The sequence below is a fragment of the Terrapene carolina genome, unplaced genomic scaffold (assembly GCF_002925995.2).
Source record: "Terrapene carolina triunguis isolate 2854851 unplaced genomic scaffold, T_m_triunguis-2.0 Scaffold67, whole genome shotgun sequence".
NCBI lineage: Eukaryota > Metazoa > Chordata > Testudines > Emydidae > Terrapene > Terrapene triunguis.
The window spans coordinates 37,969,931-37,992,106 of NW_020664418.1; the positions used below are offsets into that span (position 1 = coordinate 37,969,931).

Genomic DNA, 22,176 nt, shown 5'->3' on the forward strand with positions numbered 1-22,176 from the left:
GAGTTTAGGCATCTACAGGGTTAGGTGGCAGCTGAGCAGGTGTTTTGTGGTTGCTGTGGAGCCTAACCGGAGGACTTAGGGTGGGATCCATGAAGGTACCCATTCCCTTAAGTTTCTGACCCAAGTCCACTTGGTCATTATCAGAGACAGAATTTTGTCAGTGGGAGCAGAATGGACATCGAACTGTAATATTATCCCTTAGCTGCCTCTTGCCACCACAGAGCACTGCATACACCAAACGAGAGTTTAGTAACAACTGGTTTCCAGCTCCACTGCCGGCCCTCCGCAGCCTTCCGACCCTGGGCTGGAGGCAAAACGTCAAACAGAGCCAAAAAACAGTCAGCTTCGAAAGTGATCTGTCTGTGGGTGCCAAGTGTGGAGACAGCAGTTTGGGCTGTGAGCCAGGGAAGTTCAAAATGGGCTTTTAAAGAGCTCTGATCAAACCATTCCTAATTAAACACCTTGGCTTTTTAGAAAGTGCCCTAGGGAAATATTAAAGTTGTTTGCTTAGGTACATCACAGACCCCTGTTGTCTAAGCTTAGATCAGCCAGAGGGCAAGAACCAGTTGCCACTGAAATCCACCGAAATCTAATACAGGACAAGAGGGAGAGACAGAAGAGAGGCACTGGACTGGGAAAATACCCGCACGTTAGCATTTGCTTGGGATGTCAGATTGCCTCTCTGCCGAGTTTTTACTCTTTCTGGAGCACTAATTAGTCGTGTGCATGCAGTGAGTATGAGCCAAACGAGGGGCCGGATCCTCTGCGGATGGCAATCCTCACAGTTCCAGTGGAGTCCGCAAAGCGAAGCTTATTTACATCAGCTGAGGATCTGGCCCAATGACCCTGAGTGGGACATGAGACGTGCCAGGCGCTGCGCTGGCTCCTCTGCACCTCGGGCAATTTCCCCCTCAGGGAATGGTGACTCTCCACCTCTTTCATGAAAAGGCCAAGGCAATTTCTTTTCCTGGTGTGCCTGGGCATTCCCAGCAAACCCTTGCAATGCCCCAAACTGAAGCTCAGCAAGTGCATGTCATGTTCCAGAAAGAGCCTGTGAAACTGACCAAAGGGGCCAATCTCTGAAATACATTTACATGGGCAGAAACTGGACAGAAAATATTTTCTACGTATTTATCTGGGTTGCTCTGCTTTGCCCCCAGCCCAGCCCAGCCCTACCCTTTAGCATTACAGCAGGCTCCCCTGTTTCCCTCTCTTTCAGCCAGCGCCCTGTTCAGCCCTGCCCTGCAGCATTAGCAGAGCTACCCGGCTTCCCCACCTCCTCCTGTGCTTTGCTCCATGGCTCAGTCCTGCCTAGCAACACGGTGGGGTTTCTCTGTCTCTCTGAGCACTGATTCGTCTCTATTTCACCCAGCTGTCTCCACCTTGGGTTAAGATGTGCACAAATTAGGCTCTCAGAGCCAGATTTTGAAAGGGATTTAGGCACCTAAAGATGCAGCTAGTGGGATTTTCAAAAGCATCGGGACACCTAACTGCCACACGGCGCCTCTCTGCACGTTTGGGTGCCGAAATACTTTACAAACTGGCCCGAAATCCCCAAACACTGGGGCTGCAGCAGAGGAGCTTGATAAGCCAGCATCTTCCAGCCATGAGAGCTACTCATCTAGGAGCCTATCCAGTCCCTGGCCCTGGCTGAGACTGGATAGCTCAGAACAGCAAAGGCACCAATGTGAAGCCTTTAATTTACCCACATTTCAGCAAAGGGCCATATTAAAAAAATTAACCCAGGGAGCCCGCTGCCTCCCACCAGCCTAATAACCAATGGGCACATCGCTCTTCATCACATGCACACAGAGAATGCTTGGCTAAGGCTCTGCTGTGGTGATATGCAGACTAGACGTGTACAGTCAACCACTGGATGAGAGACACCAATAACTGGCTACATTTGCTCTAGTTTCTGACCACTGGTTGGGCAGACCCATGTCCTTATGGTACCCAAGCCAAGAGGATTGTGGAAGAGCATGAGGGTGGGGAGGAGCACCTGGATGTCAGTAGCAGAGAACAAGGGTGACTGGTGAATCTGTCAGTGTAACACCATTACTGTGGAGGGGTTTGTTACCCATGGTATGCAAGTCACCGTCACAGTAGACAGTATCCAAAGGCAAATAGAAATTTCAGAGATCTGTGCCTGGGGCCATTCATTGACTTTGCCAGTTACTACTAAGGTCTGCATCTCATGTGAGTTCACACCTAGCATTAGTGACTCACAGTGTAATGTTAGTGCACGTGTGGTGTTACACATACAGCCTGCAAACTTGGCTTCTATTAAAGACACAACATATAACTGTACACCTATTGGCATTTATAACATAGCATGTAACTGCATACACAGATGTTGTTAATGACATACTCTATCATGTGATTGCATATACAGCTGTTATTAATCACAGGCTCTCTCACGTGACCACACCCCAAGCTGACTCTAAGGACATAGCATGGGACTGCCCACCTGGCTGGTGCTCATGGCGTACGAGATGAAACAACAGGTCTCTCTGCTGCAAACAGTGGGACACGCAACTTTCCAACCATCCCCTCCAGTTGGGCAACGAGCCTTCAGCTTTGTTACAGGTTCAGTATCTGCCCCTTTTTGCTCCCCGTTTTTCCTTTCCAGGGCTGGCACCTGAAAGTTTTCTCTGCATTAATTCCAGACATTATGTAAACACTGGGCTTGGATTCTCTTAAACGAGGCTGTTTCAGTCCAAATTTTCCTACCAAAATGTTTCCTGTCTTATAAATTCAGGGAATGAACAATTTAGCTTCATCTATAAGGTGAAACCTCCACCCCTTATAACCTTTTTGGCAGCTGGAAGGTAATAGGGCAAATTAAAGCATCTTTGCATGGGAGGAGTCCTGTGCATTTCTGGTAAGCAGTTGGGAAAGAGAAAGATGTTCTCTCGTGATATTCACTAGGCAGCGCCAATGGGCCAGGCACATGCCACTGGCTTGCTGTAAATATTGTAGAACATTTGAGGTTAGGGTGTGAGACTCAGTCTCTTCCCAACTACTTTCTTCACAACCCTGGAATTTCCTCATACAGGATGAATGATCTTTATTTTACTGAGATCATTGATACTGGTGACAGATATGGGTGACATTAATACTGGTGCCACCAGATACTGTTGGCAATCATCCATTACTCGCTCTCTCTTTTCCCAATGCTCAAACAAAGCAATCAGTTGCCTGTGGAAACCCAGCTGCACAAATGTGCAATAAGCACTGACACCAGCATGGTCGCTTCAAAGTGGCAAGCGGATCATTTCACAAGGCAGGGAGATCCGTATTGCAAAAGAGAACCGTTTGCTCTTTCGTTCATGTTCAACTAGGCACCAGCATTCACCAAGCAGTTCAGATGTCTTGCTGGAGTGGCACCTGGTATTAAAGCATGTGTGAGCTTTGCTACTGATGACAAAGGATCCTGCCCCTCCCTGTGTCTGAAAAAGGACTTGTGTCAAAGCATTTGAGTATGTTTCTCTTTAGGGCTGCCTGTGTGTGTATGGTATTTGTAAAGGTACACCTTGGTATCTAAGGATCTCACACGGAGCAGGCGTCTTTGTGTCACATTTGCAGTTTAGTTTCATGGGTCAGCGCATGGTACCAACCAGGGCCGGCTTGAGGACATGCCGGGCCCGATTTGAAAGAGCTACCGCCGAAATGCTGCTGAAGACAGTGGCAGCGATTGAGCTGCCACCGAAGATAGCGGCGGCAATTCAGCGGCAGCTCAATCGGTTGCCACTGTTTCCGGCGGCACTTCGGAGGAGGGTGCGGGGCCCGATTCCCAGGAATCGGGGGACTCGCCCTAAAGCCGGCCCTGGTGCCAACTGAGGCCACCGATGTGACCTTCCAAATATAATCTGAGAAGGAGACGCTGACATGGGAAGCACATGCCCTTTTACGCATAAGGTGGAGCTTTCTCAGATGGGAACTCATGTGGCTCAGAAACGTCCTGCTGCTCCAGGAAAGGTGCGACTGACTGGCTCATGGATCAGAGATGGGAGACAGCCTTTCAGTGCTAAATCAGAAGTGCCAATCTGGCTCTAGTCTGGGGAATTGTATGCTGCAGGCCTGGGAAACAAAGTCTTTCACTTCTATGCTGCTGGGCCCAGTCAGGTCCAGTTCAACGGTGACTGGATGTCGCTACCACACTTAAACTATTCAGTGTGCGAAGGTAGTTGGCCATTTCAGTTCACATCCCAGAAAGCACCATGCTTAGCCTCACTGGTGGTAGTTTTAGCAGAGGTGCCAAGGATTAAATAGGTCATGAAGAGTGCATTTCCCTTTTCCCTCCAAGGCTGGGACAACGGGAGTGGTGTTACAACTGCCTGTGCCATATAACTACCTGCTCTGTAGGTAAGCACAGGACTTCAGTCTCCAGAGCACGTTTTCCCAGCACTTCAAATGATCTTTAAAGAGAAGTGTGTTGAGAGTCAGGAAGAGTTTCCTGCCTCAGCTGGCCCCAGCATATGGAAATTCACGTTTGTTTGCAGAATTTAGCATCACCAAATTTCTAGCATATACATTTCATACAATCTGTCTCCGGTACAAAGGCAGCAGCAGTCTGAGAGGCCTCATTCTCTTGTCACATCACAGAATCAAAGATCTGTGCAAAAGACCTACTAAGTCACCCACCATAGGACCGTTCCTTTCAGTGTATCATCCAGTACGTTGTCCACTTTTGACCAGCTCAATCAACAGGGCTTCCAGCACTACTCTTGAGAGGCTCTTCCAGAGTCCAGCAGACATCACTCTTGGGACATTTTTCTTTATATTCATGCTGATTTATTCCTGTGGTCAATGTTGTCTTATGATTCCTAATTACACCTCTGCATGCTACCTTATACAATTCTTCTCCCTCTTCTATAGTTACACCCTTCACATACTAGTAGATAGTTCTCCCATACCGTACCATCTTCACTCAGCTAAGACATATGGTGCATATTCAGTTAATTTAGCCTTCCTCATAACTCATCCTTCCATTTGTTTTAATTCCCTTTGGTTGGCCCACATCTTCCTGGGAATGAGGTGCCCCAAAGTGAATCTATCTGCCTTAGCATGTTGCCAGGTCACCAGTCACTTCAAGGATATTTTAGCTTTCAGGGCTACCATACATAGAAATGGACTTTAGGGGATGAGATTCTCTATCTCCCTGAGACTGCTCTCACTCTGAGGCATTCGAGCAATCTGGTTGGACAGAGACACTGCTCAGCTGCACCCATTCCATCTTTTTCAATCAGTTTATCCCAACACTAATTCTCTATCTTTGGTTCAGCCTGTTCCTTTCTTTTTTGGGCAAAAATCCACTGGAATTAGGGCCAGAAAATAAACCACCTCTTAATTTTTCCCACTATCTATAGTGATCCTTTCAAACCATGCCAAATTGTCCAATTGAAACAAGGCAGATGACAACGAGAAGATAGTTTACAGCTGAACAAGCTTGATTTGGGTCAGGTACAGAGGGAGCAGCCAACAGAAGCCTCAAAGACTCCAGAGAAAGTCCTATTCGATCAGGCTGGCTGGGAGTTGGAAATGGGAGGCAGGAGGCAGGTGGAGGAAAAGGGAAAGATGCCTCAGGAACTGCTCTCTTCATGATTCCTCTACAGCTGCTGACCCATCAGTGAGAGTGGCAGCTGGGCTGGAGATGACACACTGATCTAGTGAATGGAGAAGATGACAGATATTGCAGTGAGCTGACAGTGGGAGGAAGACAGGAGAGGGAGAGAGATGATAAGGCCGTTACCCTCTCTTCATTCAAATCCTTTCTGAAGACCCTCTTTTACCATAGCCCTCTGGAGAAGTTAGTCGCAGCAAAGACAGGTTTATTTTTTGTATATCATTTTAAAAAACCCTGATCTGCCATGTCATGCCCAGGTCTTCACTAAGGAACCACATAAGTTTATTACTGCAACTCCCGGGCTTCCTCCCGTAGCAGTTCATCACTGTCTCAAATCAGATTGTAAGCTCTTTGGGGCAGAGACCACATCTTCTTCTCCATACAGTGAGGTGCCTAGCACATTATTGGGAACAGTCAAATAACACCACCCAAACCAGTACTTGTAATCATGCACTAACTAGCACCACTAATACTAGTAGTCATATACTAACTAATAGTCACCCCTAACTAGTTTCATGCACTAACATGATGTTTTCTACCTTTTACTTCAAACTCAGTTTTCATTTTAAACAGAAGAAAGGATGTGGATAAAACTGAGACACATTTGTTTTTATTTTCAGTTCAGGGCCAGATGAATGAGTAGATGCATGTTATTGTTATTTCATGTTTATATTGCAGTAGCTTGGGGCCCATCGTGCTGCACAAACACATATAAAGACACAGTCCCTGCTGCAAGGAACTTACAATTTTAAAAGTATGTGACGAACAAAGTTGAAAAGTCAAATGTGAATTTGAGAAGACCATGTGATTCCTTAATAAAATCTAGGCCCCTTTGTGAAATAGAAAATCACTGTGTGAGGTGCAGATTGGTACGGGAAACCAATTTAACCCTCACTCAAGTCTGACACACAGGCCCATTGGTGGTTCACTACTCTGTGTCAGTAACTCGTCAGGACTGACATACTACACCCAATACACTGTTGTCATAATCTGTATCATATACAACCTGGTAACATGCTGGTCCTGAAAATCATTGTGTGGTATATGTACAGGGTGTGTACAAAGAGTTATAAATATGCGCTAGAATTATGTTCTTAAAATGTGGTTGGCAAGTAATGCATAAGCCCAGTTTTCCCTAGACAAAGGAACTCGTATTTGCTTGTCTGACCAGCCTGATTGTCAGGCACAGATAATGAAGGTACATTTACATATAAGGTAAACAAAGCGATCAAGTGGGGAAGAAGATAGCATCGCATCTATGCCCCAGCATGAGAGAGAAACTTGGTCTGGGCTTACTTTTTGAAGGACACATTTCAAAGGTTTACTGGACTATAAAAGGAAGGGGGGAGGAAGAGTCAAAAGAAACCAAGTGCTTTGAGTTCTGAGTATTGGGTCCTGGCCGAAGAACTGGCCAAACATGCAGGAAGAATGATTGCGGTAAGAAAAATGTCTTTGAACAAATGACTCTAGTTTGTTAAGTTGAATTTTAGTCTTGGAAGTGTATTTACTTTTGTTTGTTTGTAACCATTTCTAACCTTATTCCTTATACTTGGTATCATTTAACCTATGTCCTTTTGTTAATAAACTTGTTTTACTTTTTCCAGAAACCAATTCAGTCCTTTGATTGAAATGGAGGGTTTTTCAACCCCAATTAAGTTAATCAGCTGGTGTGTTCTGTCTCTTTAAAGGAGCAGCAAACTTGATAAGGATTTGGGGGTCCTACAGTAAGAGGTGGTGAGCACTGCAGAGTAAGATGTCACTGAGGAATTTGGGAATTGGTGTTCACTGACTGTTACCTGATGAGGCAAGGTCTGGTCTGGCAGAATCCTGGAGAGTTTGTTGGCAAGACAGACAGCTGGTATGTCAGGAAGGTGACAAAGCTCTCATTTGCTGAGGCTGAGAGATGTAACACAGTGACTCAGAGCTCTGGGAACCCCAGCAGATTGTTGTACCAAGCCATGGATGTTTGTAGAACCCATGAAGTTAGTGAAGTGAAGATTTGGGTTCTGAGGCCTGGCTTAAAGTTAAAATTTAGGTCACTATAGCTACAGCACTCAGGGGTGTGAAAAATCCACACCTCTGAGCACCATAGCTATGGCAACCTACTCGCTTGTGTAGCTTCCATCAACCAAGCTACTGTCGCTGGGAGAGTTGGTGTTCCTACAGTGAAGCAAAAACCCCTTTCGTCATTGAAGATTGTGTCTACACTACGGGGTAATGCTGGCATAACTACAGTGCCAAAGCTATGCTAGTATAATACCCATGGTATAAACATGGAGTGAACTTGGTATGGAATGAGCAGAGTCCATATAGCATCATTTCAAAAAGAGAAAGCTAGGAATGAAGGAAACTAGATGAGCAATTAAATAGGAATAGAGGGTTTTCTGAGAGGGAAAAAAAATCCTATGCATGAGATGTGGTTGAGAACACGAGCCAAGAAGTAGCTCTGCATTTGGTGAAATATGCCATAAAGTGCAATAGAAAATATTATTTTTCCAAAGGTACGGGGAGCAGTTAAAGCCAAAGGTATCCAGATTCTGAGAGAACATCAAGATAGCAACACAGATCCCCTTGTAGGTACAGTGACTGTAGAGCAAACTGTTTCAAATTGGCAAATATGCCTAAACGTTAATGGCAGAGATGGATCCTTTAAATGGAATACTGAGGCACACTTCAGTGTTATTCCAAAGAAAATATACAATACTGTAGCTACAGAAGTAGTATAGAAATCTAAAGTAAAGCTTGTTTCAGATCAGAACTTAAAATGCCAGTATGAGGACAAGTAATAATTACAATTTATTTTAAAAAACAGTCTCACTTAAATTTCCAAAGGGTAAAGGCAGGTAAATTACCTGGTAGCCTGATCCTACCTCCATTGAAAAATGGAATGTTGCGATTTACTTCAATGGTAGTAGTATTGGGTCCCTGTTTTAGGACTACAAATTGATCTAGACATGATTTTATTAGAAGTTGTTTCCTGTAACTGCTACAGAGCCCTTAAAGGAGCCCGCTTAGAGAATTCTGAGACCTAGAAAGTCTGGATGGAGATTCCTATATTAAGACAGAAAAGTCATTAACTCTAAAGATCCATTCACAAAAGCAAATCCCATTTGTCTTAGCAGATAAAGTTAAAAACTAATTGATAATATTGAAAAGTTAGGAGTTACTGAAAAGATAGTACAACCTATAAACTGGATCAATTCTATGGCTATGATAGAAAAGACATGTAAGCCATGGGTGTGCATTGCTGTATGTGATTTAAATAAATACATGAAATATGGACATAATCCAATAAAAACTACCAAGGAAGTGGCAACTAAACTCTCAGAAGCACAAATAATTTTAGCATTAGATACAGAACATGTATTCTGGCAAATAAAATGAGATCTGTCATGCTCTAAGCTAGTGACTTTTAACACAAATGTATTATAAATTGAAGTGAATGCCATTTGGTATCAGTTCTGCCCTGAGATATTTCAAAGAGTCACTGTCCAGATGTCTGAGGGATTATGAGGTGCTAAAGCTATAGGGTAAGATCTTCAGCCCTGCTCCAGTCCCTCTGGGGCCAGAGTGCTGTACAGAGGCACTAAAAGCCTCATATCTGTCTGGGAAAGGAATTCCCTGGTATAGGCACTGCAGAGACAGCTGTACAACTGCCTCCCAAGGATACCCTTGCAAGCCCTATTATAGATGGGATATTGGAGGTGTGGCCAGGATTGCCACCTGTCCAGGTTTTCCCAAGATCATCTGTTTTTTGAGGTAGCTGTCCTGGGAAATCTGTAAGGGTGCTCAGTACATGTTGGCAGCTCTCCAGTTTTATGGGCTCAGGGCCATCCTGGATGGCTCACAGTTTTGTACCTCAGAGGTGGCAACTCTAGGTGAGATTCTGGATTGGAGGGCCATGTTGGAAGTAAGGCCACAGCATTCAAGCAGAGCTGCAACTTGGCAAGGCTGCCATCACTGAGACAGGCCCTGAGGGCTGTTTAAGTTATGTCCAAGGCCTCTCCCAGCCCTGGAGCAGTCCAGGATCAGTAGGAAGCAAGGTGGCTTAAAGACACCACAGCCCTTCTCCCTCCCCCACTCTTAGGGGAACAGCACAGAATCTCACCACTAATGTACTAGGTTTGAATGTGGGTTAGTGAGGTTAAAGGAGACAACTGAAGGCTTAGGTGAGTATTGCTGAGACCAAGTGAAAGACACTTAACACTGAACATTAAACAACCACAACAATTGGTCTAAGAGAAGTCACCCCACATGACATAATTAGACATTGATTACTGATTCAGATAACAATAGCAATAGCTAAAATGCACACACTACAGGATAAAATAGATCCATGGAGATTTATGGGGAAGTTAAAGCATTTAGCAAAATTAATTTCCAATCTGGTCAATAGTGGCCAGTTTTCAAAGGTATTTAGGCACCTGAAGAGGCAGATAGGGAAGTTGGGCACTCAGACACTTTTGAAAATCCCACTAGGCACCTATCTGCATCTATAGGCGCCTAAACACATTTGTAAATCTGGCCCCAATCCTTTAAGGTAGCTGCTGGAAAATGGCATAACCTTGCATTGAGAAGTCAGATATAAGAGACATTTGAGCAACTAAAATCACAACTCACCAATCCACCAGGTTTAAAATAGTAGTATTTAACTAAGCCTGTTGCACTGTCAGTGGAGGTATCTGCCAAAAGAAGAAGTGCATAGTTTATGCCAGAGGAGTAACCAATTGTATTTGCCTGAAGGTTCCAGAATAGAACATAACAGCAATAAACTGGGTCTAAATTGAAGAGGAAATGATGACAATTGTATTTGGTTATCTTTAATTCTGGCACTATATACTATAGAGGCACCAATAGACCCTAAAGATTCTGCTAAGTTTTGCATATGAGAAAGAAAAGAAACCAATCACAAAGTACTTGAAATTTTGTTTAAAAAATCCTTCATCTTTGGCACCAGTTAGAATTCAAAATATGGCATTGAGGCTGCAAAGATCTGATTTCTCAGAAAGAATATAGATAAGATGAGGAACTACACATTGCAAATTCCCTTAGCAGGGAAGTAACCAGATCAAGGCCACCAATAAAAGAAACGGATGAATATGAAATTAATGCAGTGAAGCACATGCCCATAACTCAGGGGTCGGCAACGTTCGGCACGCGGCTCGCCAGGGTAAGCACCCTGGCGGGACGGGCCAGTTTTATTTACCTGCTGACGCAGCAGGTTCGGCCGATCACGGCCCCCACTGGCCGCGGTTTGCCGTCCCAGGGGGCGGCGAGAAGCCGCGGCCAGCACATCGCTCACCCGCGCCGCTTCTCGCCACCCCCATTGGCCTGGGACGGCGAACCGCGGCCAGTGGGGGCCGTGATCGTCCGAACTTGCTGCGTCAGCAGGTAAATAAAACTGGCCCGTCCTGCCAGGGTGCTTACCCTGGCGAGCCGCGTGCCGAACATTGCCGACCCCTGCCATAACTACTTCAAAATTAGATTTCAAATTGAAACTCAAAGAGGCCAGTTTTAAACCGAACCCCATGACATTTTTAGGACAAATAGTTTGTCAGCTGAAAAATGCAGTTGTGGGTTAAATTCAGCAAATAATTTTGGCTGAAAAAAAATGAAAAAGCAAAAAGTTAAAAAAAGTCAAAAAGTTTCATTTTGACATTTTCAAAATGAAACATTTCAACTTTTCATTTTGAAATGACATTTCATTTCAAAATTCAGCTAGATTTATTTAAAAGAACAAACAAAAAAAGGGTAAAAAAAATCCAGAAGCTTATTTATTATTAAAAAATATTTTGTTTGGCTTGAAACAATTTTTTTCCCCAGTTTTTCAAACTGGACCAAAAAAATCAATTATTCACTCAACTCCAGTTTAAACAAACTGAAATTAACAATTTTACATAGATGGCCTAAAAAAGAGCAAAATTGAGGTGGACCATGTCTTACTAAAAGAGGAAAGACGGGGGAAAGAAGATTAGAAGCATTTTGAGGCAGGGACCATATCTCCCCGTATGTTTGTACACTGGTCAACACAATAACACCTGGTCCAATGACATCCTGATTGAGGCATATGGGAGTTACCACTATACCAAAAGGCTATATTTAAGTGAGAAATTATTATGGTTGAGATTTTAAAGGAGACTAAGGGAGTTAGGCACCCAAGCGCCAACGAAATTAATTTTAATAACTGCTCATTTAAATACATCTCTCTCATCTAGGTACTGGAGAATGTAAATAAAAGGCAAAAGGCATTGGGCTGGATTCTCAGTTACATTAAGGCCCCTTTATACCCCTCTGGTGATTTACATTGCCAGATAGGGTGTACATGAGAAAGAGTTCTGTGCTGGGATGAGAGCTCAGATAGCTGATATGATTACGCCAACCAAAGCAAATACAAGTCTCACAGCTACAGCCGGAAGAAAGGCAAAAGAAACAAAAAACTGTTACTATAACACTATACACAACCACTGTTCATCCTGTCAGCTGAGCAGCCATTCTACCTGAGAACAGATAGACAACAGCTGGAAGCATTCAATCAGACCAGAGCCACAATCATATGCTGTGGAAAAAGAGGAAACCATCAAGCTATCCCAGATATCTGATCATAGAATCATAGAATATCAGGGTTGGAAGGGACCTCAGGAGGTCATCTAGTCCAACCCCCTGCTCAAAGCAGGACCAATCCCCAACTAAATCATCCCAGCCAGGGCTTTGTCAAGCCTGACCTTAAAAACTTCTAAGGAAAGAGATTCCACCACCTCCTAGGTAACCCATTCCAGTTACCTACATGATGATGAACGACAAATTAAAAAAATTACAGGTGCAGATGTGATCGTGCTAGGAATAGGCAAGGGAATAAGAAACTGTACCAAAGCCAGCAGAACCACAACAGGCAGCTGCATCCCCAAGGTCACCTCATGCAGAATCATTGCAGGCATTGCCATCACAAGTGCAAGTAGCGCTGGGTTGATGCTACAACATATTCCACCTGGAGTGAGTCGTCTTAGTGGCAGTGTCCTGAGAAAACCATCTGGACACATATGGGGACAGAAATAAACAATCACTGATTCCAACAAGTATTTCAAATCCACCAACCCTCTCTCCGCTATGTTATTTCAAAGTTGTAGGTATTGCCTTAGAGTCTCAGACTGATGAATTAAAATAATTTTAAAGGGTGTGGGGAATGAAGGGTAGGTATCAAATTACTAGTATGGGAATAACTGTGCAAATGAGATGGGGAGCATCTCTTCGGTGAGCTTCTGAGCATACCCAGTGTGAACTAGATATTTCCAGAAGCCTGAAGAGATTGAAACTGAGCTGAGTGCTAGTTAAAGTGGAATGCCTTCTTTCTTGTAGAAAACCAGATGCCCAAGAGCTTAAATGTTACAGGGATCACTTCACTCTCCCAGTGAAATGCAGCTATCTCTGGGGTGGAACACTGTGTTGTTGAACAGCCACACAACTCATCCATTCAGGATAGGATGAAGAAGACTATGTTCAGTTGAAATGTAAAGAATCGCTTTAGGAAGGCAAAACATAATTACCCAAGCTGGAATTTGCTGACAAAACTGTTAACGTCTCCACTCTTTGGTAAAGTAGCAAGGGCTCTTTAAGGACCCTGAATGGTCAAGACCCCTGTTTTATGTCTCATCTGAGAGATGGAAGGTCCAGCAGCTCAGCCCCATGAGTACTGCGCTGAGGCATTGCATTTAGCGCTGGTTCAGAGGGAATAGTGTCCCTTACCGAATCACTCACTGTAGCATGCTGGGGTTCCCGTGGGAGGGAGAGCAGAGGTGTCTCCCATCCAAGTACTGATCAGGCCCAACACTCTTTTGCCAGTGGCAATCTGATTCAAAAAGCAGCAAGAAGACCCAACATAGGATGGAAAAGGACCAGCTGGAAAAGGTCCAAGGTGGAGAAATATCCCGTGACCTCATCTTGCCCCTGCAATATCCCACACAATCACATCATATCTGCAAACATACAGCAAGGGGAATGAAAAGCTTGATAGAAATCATCACTTCCTTTGGGGACTCGGCAGCGTTGTTATAACTTGTCTGCCTCCCTACTACTCTGGCTCACCCGTGTCACCAGGGACAGCAATGACCCTTCCAGCAGAAGGCAGAGCCAGGCTGCTGCACTGACTTGGCTGTTGAGCTCAAGCCCAGACGATATCCTCCTCAATTGGTCATTTATATATATTTTAGGCATTTCTATGGTGCTGTGACCATAGGTTCTGAGTGCCTTTCGTGACCCTCCAGGATGCGTTTAGAATAGATACAGAGTGCAAATAAAACTCAGTGGCCTACGTTCTCAGTGCTTGGATGGGAGCCCTTCACTAAGTATTTGCATTCCAAATACTATACTGCCTTGAGGTAAGGATGGTTGAGATAATACTTAGTGCTGCCATTAGTGTAGGGGACTGGATTAGATGACCTCCTGAAGTCCCTTCCAGTCCTACGATTCTATGATTATTTGTAGCCTACAAACTATCTGATGACAGGTAGTATTCTTAACTGCAGATCAAGCACTACATAGCCACGGGCTATTAGGTACATATCAATTATTATAAAGCAGCAGGGTATTATTTATACAATAAATGCTACATAAAGCAGCAGGGTATTATGTATAGGGCAAGCAGTATAGAGTGGTATGGTATCATTTACTATACAGCAGTGGTATGATTTACTCACCAAATATTATACAGGGACAGGGTGACATTGACATGCCAAGTTCTATACAGGGGCAGGGTAATATTTAAACACCAAATACTATACTAGGGAAGGGTATTATTTACAGGCCGGATTCTATGCAGCAGCAGCAGGGTATAATTTCCAATAGAGGGAAAGGATATTATTTCCAAGCCAGTTAGTATAGAATGGAAGGGTAATCACTACTATACAGCATCAAGTATTAGCTACAGGCTAAATCCTATAGAGCAGCAGGGTGTTATTGACACACCAACTACTATACAGGCCTAGGTATTATTTACAAGCTAAATAACAACGGCAGGTTATCATTTACATGGAAACTATCCTATAATTTCTAATAACAGAACTACTTAGTTATCGCTGATCTTGAAACTATGTTTCAGATCATGCAATGGTTATTCATTTTGGACCTACTGCCGCTCTGTTATAGTGCTGTAAATCCAGAGTAATCCATTGAAATCAGTGGCCCACCATGTGTAATGACCTGCAGCGGTCAGTATTTCTTGTGCTGTTACAGGGTATTTATTGAGTAAATAAATGCAAGTTCCACGTAGGGAAGAGTTACAGATTACTCCACCTTCTGAACAGAGGCTCCAGGAGCAGATGCTGATGAAGAATAAGGACTCCAGCTGGAGGGGACTCACAGTTCAATTCCACCTGTTTCATGAAGTGCTTCTTCCCACTAGGTATCTTCTGACTCTTTGCCCTTTTCAGTTTGCTGTCTAATCTCACATTGGATGTTTCCCTTTGTTGTCCCCAAGTGCCTTCTCTTGGAGGCTGTTCCATTATCAAATTAAACTTCTTATCTAATCTAAAGTCCCTCTTAATTAATTTAAGGCTGTTACTCATTGGGCTGTCTCAGATAAATCCCCCCTTCCTTCTGTTTTCGCCTACATTATTGAAGACAAAGTCTCCGAGACCTCTGACTGATGCTAACCAATGTCATTCCAGAAGCCATATGCACATAGGAATTGCCATCTCAGATCAAACAAATGGCCGGTCTAAGCCAATATCCTGTCTCTGACAGTGGTCAGCATGAAAAGCTTTGGAGTGTAAAGTTCCCATCATGGAAAAATATGGAATAAACTGCTGAGGAGGAAGTTTCTTCCAACACTAGGCAGTTAGTGGTTGGCTTATGCCTTGGAGCATGACGGTTTTATGTTCCATATTTTTTCCTAATGTGAGCTAGTTTATTGGCCACGATTCAACAGACAGCTTCAACCCTTTCCAGCCTAACTGTAGCCACTCCCTGCCCCACCAAATAGTTTCCTGTCACACACATTTTCTACCTAAAAGACAAGGAGGCTTTCTATGTCGCCCTTCACTTCATAAATGCTCCTTCATTTGTCCCCCTGATACTGCCTCTGCTAACACAAAGTGCCCTGCCACTGGGCTTTCTGTATAAGCACATGGAGCTATAGGAGAAAGTTCTGTACCGCCTCATTTCTCCCAGACACATATTACACCCAAGTCCTTTCGAACAACCTTCACTCCAGTATCATTGCCTGGTAACACTATGATAACCGGGACCATCTTTTTGTTCTATTTGTACAGCACCTAGCGCAATGGGACCCTGATCTATAATAATAACAAACACACCTCCCAGGCCCTATAGCACAGACCTCCCTCTCTCAAGACACCTCCTCACCAAAATCCCTTATAATAATAACCACACCTCCTCATGGTGTAAGCCTTCCTGCTAACCAGCCTCAGGGTTAGCAGTGTTGATTATATCGTTTTCACACTGGTTACGTGACCAGCTTTGTTAATCTGGGGGCAGGGAGGGGAGAAAGGGAGGAGCCCACATATAGCTTTTGCTCCTCCCCTAAGGTTCCTCTTAGTGCAAGACACCTAGCTTTTATCTAGCTTACATCGGAGTCCAGAATGCCGGCCTTAGTGAACTTCCATGCAGCAGTGCCTTGGCTGGTGAAACTAATGATTGCAAAGCAGAAAGTCCAAATCTAGAGCACATGCCACTGCCTCCCATCCCTCTCCACTGTCACCTCTTCCTCTCAAAGTGACATTGCTCTGTCCCCTTCGCTTAGTCATCACCAATTGATTCCTAAACACACACTCTATTCTCCCCTCCCAAGGGTCTCTCTAGTGAGACACAGTGAAATGCAGCATCATGGAAAATATGCAAACTCCACTAACAAGTGGCTTCAGCTGAGGACAGCAGGCATGGGTTTGAGAGCCAGCAACGCCGAAGTTCTGTTCCATGCCCTGACTCTGACCCTCCTCTCTCATCTTGGGCAAGTTACTTCACCTCATTCTACCTCAGATTTACCCATCTGCTAAATGGGGACAATAACATATATCCTCCTGCCTCATGGAGACTCATGAAGATTAATCAGGTAATGGGCTAACTCCATCTCTAATGTAAGTTCATTAAAGCCAACAAGTTCAAGCAGGGATGGGTTTGTAAAGTGGAGGAGGAAACTCTAGCAGCTGGAGAGAAGCTGCCCGCCTGCCTGCCAGTCAACAGCCTGGGGGTTTCCAAGCCAAGGCCCATGGAGGCTTTTGGGCATCATTTGGGATTAAAGCCAAATGTCCTACTATTCTCACACACACATACACACCCTGTGCCCTCTCTAGCCTGGACCAGCTTTGAGTAATGAGTGCAAAGGGCCAGCCGATCCCGAAGGAGATGGGAGCATCTTACAGGGAAGAAGTGGAAATTTTTATTTAAAAACAAACAAACAAATTAAAAACCCAGGCAAAGCCTCAACGTGAAGAGAATCTAAAAAGCTGGATGGTGACCGTTACAAACGCCTCCCCCCATCTATTCATAAGCCCAACAAAAAGCTTCTTTAGGTTTATACTGTAAGTCCATTGAAAGCGAGGGAGAGGGAGCCACTCACACACACACACTCTCCCCTTGTACATACAGCCGGAGCCCGCAGATCAGCTCCGCACACACAGGCTGAGCTGTTCTGCTCCTTCACAAGGAGGCACTGAGTTTTTAAAAGTAAACTCTAAGGTTTCCGTTGTTGCACTGGGCTCAAGTATTTTTTTATATAACGGCTCCCTCTCTTTTCCTTCTCTCTCTCTCTCTTTCACTCTTTAAATGGCCCTGAATGTTCTGAGCGGCTCTGCAGCAGCTGAGCTCTGGCACGGTATGTGGTCCAGACCCTGCCATGAACACGGCTTTTGTTGTTGCTGCCGCTGGGAAGCTGGCTGGGAACTGCACACACAGACCAGGTTGTTCAGCACATGGAAATTGGAGTGTGTGGAGGGAGACCAGGCAAGACTGGCATCGCCTTGTGGTAGCAGAACATCCTGCTCTAAAGCTGCAAAGGGAAGGGGGCAGACGGGGCAGGAAGGCGTAAGGGGGAAAGATGCCTCATTATGTTTAGAAGGATCCTGTTGATTTTTAAAATGGGATGGTGCAACTGACCAGCTGGCCACAGCCCCTGTAGCACACAGCTGAATGCAGACATGCTTAGATCCTCCGCTGGTGTGAATCGGAGTAGCTCCAATGAAGTCAATTGAAGCCAATGGAGCTATGCCAATTTACACTGGCTGAGGAGCTGCACCAGAGACAGGAAAGGAAAGATCAATACTCTAACACATTTGTTTCCCCCAGACTTCAGGCTACTGTTCAAACCCTGGTTAGATATCAGAGCGCTGAACAAGCCATGAATAACTTGGGTTCCCCCATCACTTATATATGTATTGATCTTTTCTTACATTGGTTTATTTGGTATTAGCCATTCTCCCCTGCCCCGACACTTTACCTGCCCATTCTAATTACATAAGAGTGTAGTAGTGATGAATTCCTATTTGTTCTGAAGATGTAAAGCACAGGTGCCTGCTAAATGTTATTTAACGCTCTTTTCAGTTAGTCTCTCTCTCTCATGTTCTCTTTCCCCACACCCTCACTTTCCTATCTTCTCGGCTTTCTTTCCCACTGATTGTCCAAGACTTTGTGCTGCTGTCAAGTAACTGCTGCTGTAGGTGGAGTTGATTACAGGGAACATTAAATAGTAGTTCAAGTGGAACAGATGGAAGTTCCCCCCCAAAGGCCATGCGTGTTACTGAGAACAGACAGCCTGTGTATGCAAATCTCCAGACTTCTCCAGCTGCCTGAATCCAGCCTCCAAACCTAACCTGAGAAGCATGTGAGCAAGCAACACCTTTGCTTCTATAGCATGTCCCCCTCCCCCTCCAGCACTCTGACACCAGCTTGAAAAGTCTCAGTGAGGGGGGAAATAACCACTTTGATCTGTCCTTCTAGAGACAGAATCAGTCGAGCTATCTACTTATAGCAAGCATGGGAATTTAATGTAAAAAAAAAATCATATTATGTGTGGCGTAACTCATCCACAGCAACCAGCAATGCCGAGGAGAGAGGATTAGTTCAGAGATACCCAAACTTTCTACTGATCAAAGTTTGCTTCCCCAGATGTTAAAGATGTAAATGAGAAACTCCTACTGGAATTAGGCCATTGGGTGGGTGAAGAGTCTGAAAAATCTACTAAGGTCAGTCCCCAAATGATTGTTTCCTCCCTCAGAACCAAAGTTCCTTATCTGATCTGTAGTTTGAACCCCCCCCCCCCGAACAAATAAAAAAACCCAAAGCAGTGAGGAAGGCTCAGCAGCCCCCCTTGCTATTGTCCTTTGGGAATTCTTCATCCTTTTTGCAGACTAAAACCAATGACATTTGTTGAACATTAAAGTTTACAAACTAAAGCTTTTAGTGCTTGGCCAGAAAGCTCAGAAGGAAAGGGTTAAACCGGGGCAGACTTTCCGCAGCACATGGCAGAAAGATTTTTATTTGGCATTTGATTTAAATGAAAACTTTTAAAAACAATTAACTGATTTAAGGAGAAAATCCTGAGGCTGTTTGGGAGAAATGAATACACGAAGCCTGCACTTCCTGCAGACTATTGCTCAGAACATACTCTGTGCATTCATTCAGAAAGAGAGGCAGGTCCTTAGAGAGGCTCTTAGCATCTCTGCTGCCTCTTTCACTACAGGTTGTTCAGTTCCAGCTGCCATGACTCTAACATGAGCAGTGTGCACTGTCACACCTTCAGGATCCAGTCCCTTTTTACTCCCATCACTGGGATGAACTGATGTACCAGCCATCCCCTATGCAGGGTTCAACAGTCCTTTAACTAAGTTATTCCCTTTGCCCTCTATGGAACATAATCAATAATAATAATAATAATAATAATAAATAATCAAAAACCCAGGTTAGGACATTTCTAAAGAAAAGAAAAAGCAGCGGCTCCTTCCCACATTGCTCATCATCAGTGTGAGAACTGTCCTCGGTGCTCAGCTGCCAGCTGAAATCAGTCTTAAAGAGACATTCAGGATTTAGGGGGTCGCTTGGGAGGAGGGGGGGAAACTAACCCCTTCCTCCACTCCCACCTGTTGATCTTGGCACGGCTTTCTTTAAAACCAGACATTAAGCTTTTTTTTTTTTTTTTTTTTTTTTTGCTAAGGGAACCAACAAACTCAATACATAATTGCTGCTTCTGGCTGTAGGTTTAAGATCCAGAAGGTGCTCCTGGCAACCTTGAACAATATTTACGTTCTAGGCAAACTTTTCTCTTGCTGGAGCTGTGCGTGTGCATGAGTGGAACTTATTAGAGAAGTTTGGAATCGATCTGTTAGCAAATTCCCTCACATCCTCCAACCCCTGCCCACCAGGGAAACAACCAATCCACATATCGGTACCCTGCTTCCTTAGGGCACGGAGGAAAGAAAAAGAAAGGTTAAAAAATACCAAAGCAGAGATGATGGATGAAAGTGCTATACGTTACCTTTAACAGTTCAGTGCAGTGTTTCAAGAATCTAAGTCCCATACACCTGGCAGAGAAGTTAGGTTTTCTCCTTTTTTGTGTTTAATAAGGAAAGGGCTTGCCACTTCTTGCTATTACTGTATGTCTTCTTCACAGCCTCCAGATGGGTTTTCCAGCTTTTTTTTTTTTGTCCCCCCAGAAGAAATCAAAATTCCCTGTGTGGTATGTCAGGTTCCTTTCAGACAGTGGCAGCAGGAGCAGCAGCACGGTTGAAGAGTACTATATGTGAGTGTGAAAAAAGAGAGACGGTTTGCAACATCAGACCATAGCTGCCACTGGCTGTAAGAGAGACCTTCAGACTCCTCCTGTCAGCCTCCTTAGATACCTCCTGGAATAGCTGGCAGATTACTAAGTGTATTGGATCCTCCTCAAACTCTCAGAGTAAAGGTAGGCAGGCATCCAGGGGAAATAACACATGGGCAGGGGGAAATAGGAGGGCTCTAGGACAGAAAGGAAGCCCAGCCTCTTGGAAAGAGGAAAAAAAAAGCAGAAAAAGAAAAGAAAAGATGACTTAAAAAAACTGCAAAGGGAGAAAACTGAATGGGGAGGAGGGGATGGGGATTAAACATAGCTCGCTAGACTGGGGACCACAAGTTGATAGAAAGGAATAGGTTAGGTAATGAGAAGAGAGAGAGAGATGCGGGGTTTATGCTAAATAAAATAAGAGAAAGCTAATTAAAGAGTGTTAGAATATGCCTGCAATGCTGTCGATATCACTGCAGTCTGACTGGGAATTAACAGACTTATTCAGAGTAACGTAGATTGGGGAGAGCCTGGAACTAGCAGAAAATTTAAAAAAGTTTAGAGCAGTGGTTCTCAACCTTTTCTCATTTGCGGACCCCTAAAAAATTTCAAATGGAGGCGCGGACGCCTTTGGAAATCTTAGACAGTCTGCAGACCCCAGGTTGAAAACCACAGTTCTATGGTTAGAACAACCCTCCACAGACCCCTTAGACATAGTCTGCAGACCCCCAGGGGCCCGCGGACCGTAGGTTGAGAACCACTGGTTTAGAGCACTCTGGTGTGGCTTTGACTGTGTGACTTCGTGAGGGAAGTGGACGAGAGTAGGAAGAAGAGGGGGACAGGCAGTGGAAGGAGGAATTTGGAGATGGAAAGCTGATGAGGATTTCCAGCACTAAGGAATGGAAAGGGCCCCAAAACCTCAGCAACCAATGAGCACTTAAAAGTGATGAAGTAACGAGATACTGTCAATGAAAAAAGCCTGTTAAAAGGCTGGGTGGAATAAAAGATGAGGTGGGAGAAAACGCCGAGCCAGGAAGAGCTTGGAAATGGTGGGGAATGAAGCAATGACCAAAAAACCTCAGCTAGGTTCCAATAAATAAATGCAGCCTTAGTCCTGAGTTAGTCTGATGACATGGGGAAGTGCTGGGGGCACAGCGATTTGAAACATTTCACCGGGTGTTCACTCTACTGGCCGTGGGCAAGTTCCAGTGGCAGCGAAGCTGGTCTCTGAACCGCTAGAATACATTTAAAAATCATAGAATATCAGGGTTGGGAGGGACCTCGGGAGGTCATCTAGTCCAACCCCCTGCTCAAAGCAGGACCAATCCCCAGACAGATTCTTGCCCCAGATGGCCCCCTCAAGGATTGAACTCACAACCCTGGCTTTAGCAGACCAATGCTCAAACCACTGAGCTATCCCTCCCCCCTGCTTTTGCAGATTTAAACCTTGGCTGGTAGAAGGACTAGATGGCAGAGAGGCTGGCTGGTGTACATTGCAGGTTGCAATATCCAATCCAGCGTAGGCCAATAGTGATCAAAAGCTGTTACTCTAGGATGGCTGTGGGGTGGCCTATATGCAAAGAGTAGCTGGATTCAATCTAGTTGATAGGTGTCCACCTGAAAACCTCCCAACTGACACACCTTAGTGGCAGCCTCAACAGAAAAACCAAGGATTGACTGTGCTATGGAGCCTGACCTTCTTTCTCATACCTACAGAGGGCCCTCCAGGTTGGACTGAGTGTTTATCCATCATTTGTAAGGTTCCCATTGTCCCACCACCATAGTGTCC

At 44.6% G+C, this 22,176-nt stretch overlaps 1 protein-coding gene across 4 annotated transcripts in view; it reads right to left on the reverse strand.

Annotated features, from left to right (window-relative positions):
* The window catches only part of ACAN (aggrecan), a 78,004-nt gene extending 57,479 nt beyond the window's left edge, over positions 1 to 20,525 (reverse strand). For 2 of the 4 annotated variants that reach the window (XM_029910720.1, XM_026648340.1), the window contains exons 1-2: positions 20,106 to 20,525; positions 10,247 to 10,308 (exon numbers count right to left, since the gene is read on the reverse strand). The gene's annotated coding sequence lies outside the window, so the exon portion shown is untranslated. Of the gene's footprint in view, positions 1 to 10,246; positions 10,309 to 12,718; positions 12,748 to 20,105 lie in introns of those variants that run through there. The other 2 variants (XM_026648339.1, XM_029910719.1) reach the window with 2 other exon arrangements.
* Positions 20,526 to 22,176: the final 1,651 nt, after the last annotated feature.